Here is a 7,451-nt window from a genome sequence, read left to right on the forward strand (position 1 = left end):
CATTGTCATGTGATTCATTTTTCTACACAATAAACTGTTGGGGGAAATGTCATAATTTGTTTAACCATATTGTTGGATAACTATATTGCTTCTGAACTTAAAAAAAATTTTAAATTGTGTACTCTGTCTGCAAAAAGTATTTGCTATAGTTTGCATTCTTTAATTTCCATGAAAAGTATGATCAATAGAATCAAAGGTATAAACCCATTCAAATCTTATTTTTTCATTTTTAGAGTCCAGCATTCATAGGGAATAGGTTCCAATAGCTCAGGCTCCTTTCAGTTGGTTCTCACAAAATGTGCTTCTCTGGGTGGAGCAGGCTGGTGCTTCAGTTAAACCCAGGTTCCTTTCTCTCTGGCTTCCTTCTTTTTCTGGTCATTTTCCTTTACTCGTTTCAGGAAGCTATCTTGGCTCTTAGAGTGTTTAATATGTTCAATACGCACATTAATCCTCTTGGCAAGGATCTTGCCTTTAACTTGCTAGTTCACAACAATGCCAAGAGCATGCTGGGTAACACTGTAGACTCTTCTAGTTTTGCCATGCTAACATTGGTGGGGCATTCCTTTTTGAGCAGTACCTATTCCCTTGATGTCTACAGTATTACCCTTCTTGTAGATTCTCATGTATGTATCCAAAGGAACAACTCCATGTTTCCTGAAGGTCCTAGAGAACATGTATCGAGTACCTCTCCTCTTTCCCTTTGTTTTCCTCATTTTGGCAAATTACTTTACCCAGTAACTTGGTCTCATCCCCCAACCCACATCATACTTGCCCACTGATGGAGACCTGACAGACCATGGCCCAATCACAAACAGTAGCTAACAGGCTCTGGATAGGACAGTTTCTCTATGAGGCAACCACGTGCCTCAGCAGCCACAAAGCTTACAAATAGAGCCCGTAGAACACCAGGTGCTGGGAGCCATGCACAGGCCCTAGCTAGAAGATCACCCATTCAAATATTTTGACACAGATGATGTTCTAATTAGATTTTCCTATTTTCTAATCTGATCAAGGAAGTAGTTTGAAGAAACTCAATTTCACTGAGGTGAGCAACCGTTTAGTTTGCTTGTTAACTTGCAATCTCAATCTACCATGATACTGGAATGGAACAATTTTTAGCAATCCAAAGTCATACTCTTGCTTCCTTATCATCTGTAGAGGAAAATGTGGAATCAAGAGATGCTCAACACTTCTTCCCAGGTTGACAGAGTGGGTAAGCTGAATCAAAACCCAGGCTTCCTAATTAACTACATATCTGTCTTACTGTCTAGTAACAGTGAACCCAGCTCATCTTCCAACATGGGAGAGGATTTTAAAGCTATGAATATCCAAATGCCTGTCCACAGTCAATAACAAAAGCAGCCACCACCCCTCCATGCAGCATCAGAAGTACTGGAAAATATCTGAGAAGGAAACCACCTTTTGCATTCCCCCAGAAGAACAGATGATATTCAAGAAATCTTTGAGCAGTCACTTCTGAAATTTTGTAAGGCAAAAACTCAAGAATTTGGCCTGGCTTTAATCAAATATTTATGATGCCCTCATTAGTCTCCCTCGTCCAAGGGTAATACGGGCTCTCATTTGAATTTCCGAGCAGTGCAGGAAAGTTTGAAAGGCAATGCCACATTATATGCACTGTTTATACAGATCAAATATGCAGGTGTTGGTTTTGCAGACTGGTGTCAGAGCTGCTGTTATTTACTGGGACAGTGATAATGAGGTGCAGCAGGCATCCCGCTGAGGATCTTGGGAACATCTGGGCTGCAGTGGGCCTGGGGAGGCCACTTCATGGTACTCCCGGCTTCCATGGGGCCATAGGGAAGTGAGGAGGTGTTCTTGTCACTGCATTGCCTGGCAAGTTTGACTGGTGCGTGATAATGAGGTGACAGGCACACCCAGCCAGGCGGTGAGGAGGGGGGAGATGATTCCAGGCAGAGAAAGCCAATTCCATAACCGGCTGGAGGCCACAGAGAGCCAAGTAAGTTGTATTAATTGCAGGTTCAGCGTAGCTGGAGCATGCGTGCTGGGACAGATGGAACTGAGAGGGAAGGAAGGCAGGGTTGTGATCACCATGGCCTCCCAGGCTCTGTGCAGGAGTTTAGACACCATCCAGGGACAACAAGGAAGGTGTTTGTAGGTTTTAAGGGAGCAGGTTACATCCTCTGGCTTATGTTTTTAAAAGATTACTCTGGCTGTTGTGTAGAGATGGATTGGCAGGAAGGTGAGGCTGAGATGAATCAGGAGGCAGTTTCAGAAATCTTGGGATAAATGTCAGAAACCGAAGGAAGAATGGTGGCTATGGGGGGACAGGAGTGGGTGTCCACAGTGGGGTTCTAGGGTCAGCATTATCTGGTGGCCGTGGGAGAGCCTCTCCTAGGTCACCTTGTTTCAGTAGAGGTCACTGATGGGTGGAACCTATAGAAAAGGAGTGAAGATGACCCAGAGCTGGCTGTGATTAACCAGTCTGTATGCAGGGCCCGCACCAGCCTTGTAGAGATCCCTCATTGATTGTGGGCTGCCCTGACTTTGGACTTAGGAGAAAAGGATGTGCCCATGTGTGTGCAGACTCAGGAGCACAGCACTGAAGGTCTTCGATTTCCTCTGAGATGAATAAGCTGTCGACCTGGTCATCTTAGAAGGTGCATGTGTATAGCCAGGTACCAGTGGCTCCTGCTTGTAATTCTAGCTACTCAGGAGGCTGAGATCTGAGGATCACAGTTCAAAGCCAGCCAGGGCAGGAAAATCCATGAGACTTTTATAAAACTTCAGAAAACCAGAAATGGAGCTATGGCTCAAGTGGTAGAGTGCTAGCCTTGAGATGAAGAGCTGAGAGATAGTGCCTGGACTCAGAGTTCAAGCTCCATGACTTACCAAAAGAAAAAAAAAAGAAGGTGCATGTGAAGGCTCACCACAGAGGGCCCAGATCTGAGAAATATCAAGCTTTTGCCTTCCATGATGTGGTGGTTTCGTTGGAGCCACAAGAATAGGCAGATGACTGTGCCCACGGCTGAAGGTGCAATGACAGGGATAGGTGGGAAAGGGGGAAGGAATGTGACACAAATCACAATAAAGCTACACAAAGATATCCGCAAGGAGAAGAAGGATTTAGCAGGGGCAGTGGACATGAGATCCACCCAGAGCAGATAGGAGGCACTGGGATCCAAAATGGGGGTCTAATTATTTTGAAAATGTCACCACAGCAACTGCCTCAATACCAAAATTTCAATATTTACAAACACAAAGGAAAGAGAAAGAGGGAGGGCGATAGGATGATACACTAAGCTGAATGAGAGCAAGGAGGAGGCCAGGCCACTGCAAGGTCAGCACAGTTGGGCAAGGAGACTCAGCCTCACCTGAGTTCTGGGGAGTTTGCTGAATAGCTGTCTCTGGGCAGGCCACAGTTGGTTACCTGTGCAGGTACTTGCTAATAGGCTGAGCCTTCAGAAACAACTCCATGGAGGAGCTCAGTGCTTACATTTGTTGACCCGTATTTCCAAATCTTTGTTTAATGCTGGCTCAGGGCTCATTGGAGGTCTGAGGAGACTGTCACCAGGAAAAGGCTGCAGGGTTACAGGTGTGTGTGGTGGGTAGGACTCCCCCAAGCAGTCCTGCTGTCTCCACACCCTGACTTTCTCAGCCCCACCTACCACTCTCTTGGGGAGCGCCCTGACACAAGAAATCCAACAGAAATGGGGAAACATGCAGGAGTAGGGCTGGGCCTCACCCACTGCTGAGGTTATCGCTCATGCATGCTGGCTCTCTGGGGATGGTAGTGTGTGTGGAGTGGTCGTAAGAGGGAGGGGTATGTGTCTTATAAAGAGTCTTTCTTGCCTTGCCTCTCCTCACTCCATGCCTCATTGTAATCACATCCACAACATCCACAGGGCTGTGTGGAGCTGGGCTGCCTTTCCTTGGGAACCTGTCACACTACTGAGAAAACACAGGTTTGCAAATGGGCAGCCCTGGTTTTTGGCCCTGGTTCTGTTTCTTCTACCCAGTGAGTGGTGTCAGGTAGATTATATCAGCAATTGTGGCCTTCTAAAAAATATATGAAATAGTTTCCCTTTGGTTTTGAGTAAAAGGGTAAAAGTTCAGTCACAGCACTGTGGCCATACCACTGAGCATTCTTGGACATTTCATACATATTCATCTAGTCCTGCCCTATCTTGGGAAGCACTTTTATATTCCCCAGAATGTTCTAGAAGGATAACCCAGGAGACAGGCTGTCAGAAAGGAAGCAGGTAAGAGAACTGGGTGCATCTTTGAATCCTGGTCCCATGTGTGGGAGGAGAGTCAGAATGAAGAAGGAATTCAAGGTTGCGCAGGTTGACAGGTGAGTTCGGGGCCAGACTTCTGGGGGTCTGAGCATTAGGCAGAAGAGCCATCCATAGAAGACGGAAGATCCTCAGAAAGCTCCTAACAACACCCGATGGTGAGCTGAACAGGGTTCCATGTGAGGTCTGAGCTACACAAAGGAAGACAGGCAGATGGCTCAGGAGCCAGGCAATAAGGGCTGCTTTACAACTGCTGTAACAGTGCAGCACCTGGCTGGGTGCCCATGGCTCACACCTGTAATCCTAGCTACTTAGGGGGATGAGATCTGAGGATCATGGTTCAAAGCCAGCCAGGGCAGGAAAGTCGATGAGACTCTTATCTCCAATAAACCACCAGAAAACCACAAGTGGCACTGTGGCTCAAGTGGTAGAGCACTAGCCTTGAGCTGAAGAGCTGAGGGACAGCAACCAGGCCCAGAGTTCAAGGCACATGACTGACAAAAAAGAAAAAAGAAGGCAGTGCCTGGCCCAAGTGATGGGCAGAAGGACAGATTTATATCCACACGAGAAGACAGGGCTACCTCAGATCTGCTGCCGAATCACCCTGCTGTCACTTTCCTCATTGACTCCCATCAATCCACCAGATCCCAGGCCTCGTCAGGCTTCTCCCTGCGGCCACAGTACAGGATGAAGGTGACAGGGGCATGTCTAGCACCTGAACCACGGCTTTCCCACTGCAGTTGAGCAACAGTGCTAAAATCTCCTGCCCAAATCTTTGTTAAACAAAAGGTAACGTGGTGGAATGTTGAGTGTATGGGAAGCTGGGAATCTGTTACTAGACCAGAGACCCTGAGTTAGATCCTTGGGGAAAGAAGGCAGGATACCTCTCAGGGGAGTGTAGGCAACATGCAAGATGGAAACCTGCTTTCTAGCTCTGTGGAATGCTTGGATGTGTGTACAACTTCTTTCTTTCTCCTACTGCTAGGATATGCTTCAGTTGTCTTTGGATATTTCTTCCCCCTAAGTTGAATCACTTAGTTCAATCATATTTCGGATAGAAGCCCGCTGGCCCTTCGCAAATCCAGTTGTTCATTGTGTGTTCTACACTCCCAACTTCATCCACATGATCACTCTCACCTTGATATATCTGACATTTTTCTTTTTCTTTTTCTCTCTTTCTCTTTTTCTCTTTCTTTCTCTCTCTCTCTCTCCTTCCTACCTTCCTTCCTTCTTTCTTTCTTTCTTTTGTGGAGCTTGATCTCTGGGCCTGGGCGCTGCCCCTCAACTCTTCAGCTCAAGGCTAATGCCCTACCACTTGAGCCACAGCGCCACTTCTGGCTTTTTCTGTTTATGTGGTGCTGAGGAATCAAACCCAGGGCCTGCTGCATGCAAGGCAAGCACTCTACCACTGAGCCACCTTCCCAGCCCCTGACATTTTTCTTTATTGTTCATCTTGACTCTAATTACTTTTAATTATTTGTCTTTTGGACTGAATCCTGAAGTGTCCAATCATGCTGGTGGCCTACAAGTCACCCTCCTCATATTCTCAGGGTTTGTTGGGCACTGCCCCCATGGAAATCACACAGCTTTGAGACTCATTCATACTGTCTACCCTGGCCACACTCCTTCCTTTCTTTCTCTCTTTTTTTTAGTTGTTGCTCATCCTTGGCTTTGTCACTATTTACTTTTGACTGGCTACCTCCTGCAGAAGGTAGCTGATCATGCCAATTTTCTCCTTTTTAACTAACATTCCTATCTAGCCACTCTCTGCGTGTCACTTTCCCTGATCACCCAGATTCATGCTCCCCTTTCCCTGATGTGATGGTGGGCTCTGGTCAACCCTTCCTTGTTGGCTTTCCCTGAGAGGTGAGTGCTCTCCACCTTGTAGTTACCACAGAGCAGATATGAGCTCTCCTGTGTGTTCTCTCTTTGACTTTCCATTCAGAGTGAGCAACTCACTTCCATGTATTTCCCCCACACACTATCAGTGTGTGTAGCCATTGTAACCATTCTGGCCCTCACATCAGTGTCACCTCATTTCATTCCTTCATTGCTTCATTCATCAGAATGAAGTGAGCAACTACCACGTACCATATCTTGTGCTAGTAGTTGCTGGGGACGTAGACCAAGTAGGTCCTTTTTTTTGCTGATCTGAGATTGGCAAATAGCCATCTCTGTGCTAATATGTTTTAATGTGTATGTGAACATCTTAATCTCCCTCCAGACTTCCTTGCCAGTAGAGAATTTTCTAGATGAAGACTGCTGGGAATGTATATACTTGAGTAGGTCGACCAGTTAGCTGAGACCATAGCATTTGGCCTTCTACCTTGCCATGTTGTATGAGATGGTCCCACAAGGCTATCAAGAGAAAGAGAGAGAGAGAGAGAGAGAGAGAGAGAGAGAGAGAGAGAGAGAGAGAGAGGGGCTGTGTATCCAGTCACTCCCCTTCCAAGTCTGCCTGAGCATCCAGACTCCACAGATGACCCTTCACCTAGAAGGTTCCGCCACCAGAGCTCCCCAGGCACTGTCTTCACTCAATATGCTATACCACAGAGACCACATCTGTTTGGGCTTATCACATGACCACCATCTTTCAGTGTGTGTGTTGAGCATTACATTCTCTTAAAAACTAGCAAACCATAATACATACAATACAAGATGGGCACCGCTGAGCTCTTTTGGGTTGTGTGCTGTGTGAAGCATTTGATCTCTACCCCACTAAGAATGCTCATCAGAGCCCTGAGAGGAAGGTGCTGGTGCTCCCAGTCAACAGCTACAAACACCTGCCCTCCTGACACCTCCTATTCCTCCCCATACAGGGACCACTGATGGAGGAGGGGAGTCCAGGAAGCAGCAAAGAGTTGCTGATATTCCAAGGGTACTACCTCCCTTTCTGCTTTGGGTAGATCTGTCTGTTGCTGTCTAGCTGGTGAGCAGGTCGGTGCTGGGTCTTTCTCCTTAACTCTGAAGTTGCTGGGCTCCCTGTCACCATGGGAGAGAGGGGCAGGCCATACACAGCCATCTTCAGCTACGTCTATCCCTAAGTTACGCAGCCAGGTTCCCTCCAGCCATACTTATCTCTGAGGCTGAACAAGAATCCTAGTTATAAGAATTGGTTTGGTGAGCTTCTTTGTTCATCCCAAGCTGCAAATGTGCAGACTCAACAGCATGCGTTGT

At 46.8% G+C, this 7,451-nt stretch overlaps 1 pseudogene; it reads right to left on the minus strand.

Annotated features, from left to right (window-relative positions):
- Window positions 1-215: 215 nt before the first annotated feature.
- Window positions 216-716, minus strand: LOC105983320 (annotated as a pseudogene).
- Window positions 717-7,451: the final 6,735 nt, after the last annotated feature.

This window comes from Dipodomys ordii, unplaced genomic scaffold, assembly GCF_000151885.1.
Source record: "Dipodomys ordii isolate 6190 unplaced genomic scaffold, Dord_2.0 Scaffold2, whole genome shotgun sequence".
NCBI classification, from domain to species: domain Eukaryota; kingdom Metazoa; phylum Chordata; class Mammalia; order Rodentia; family Heteromyidae; genus Dipodomys; species Dipodomys ordii.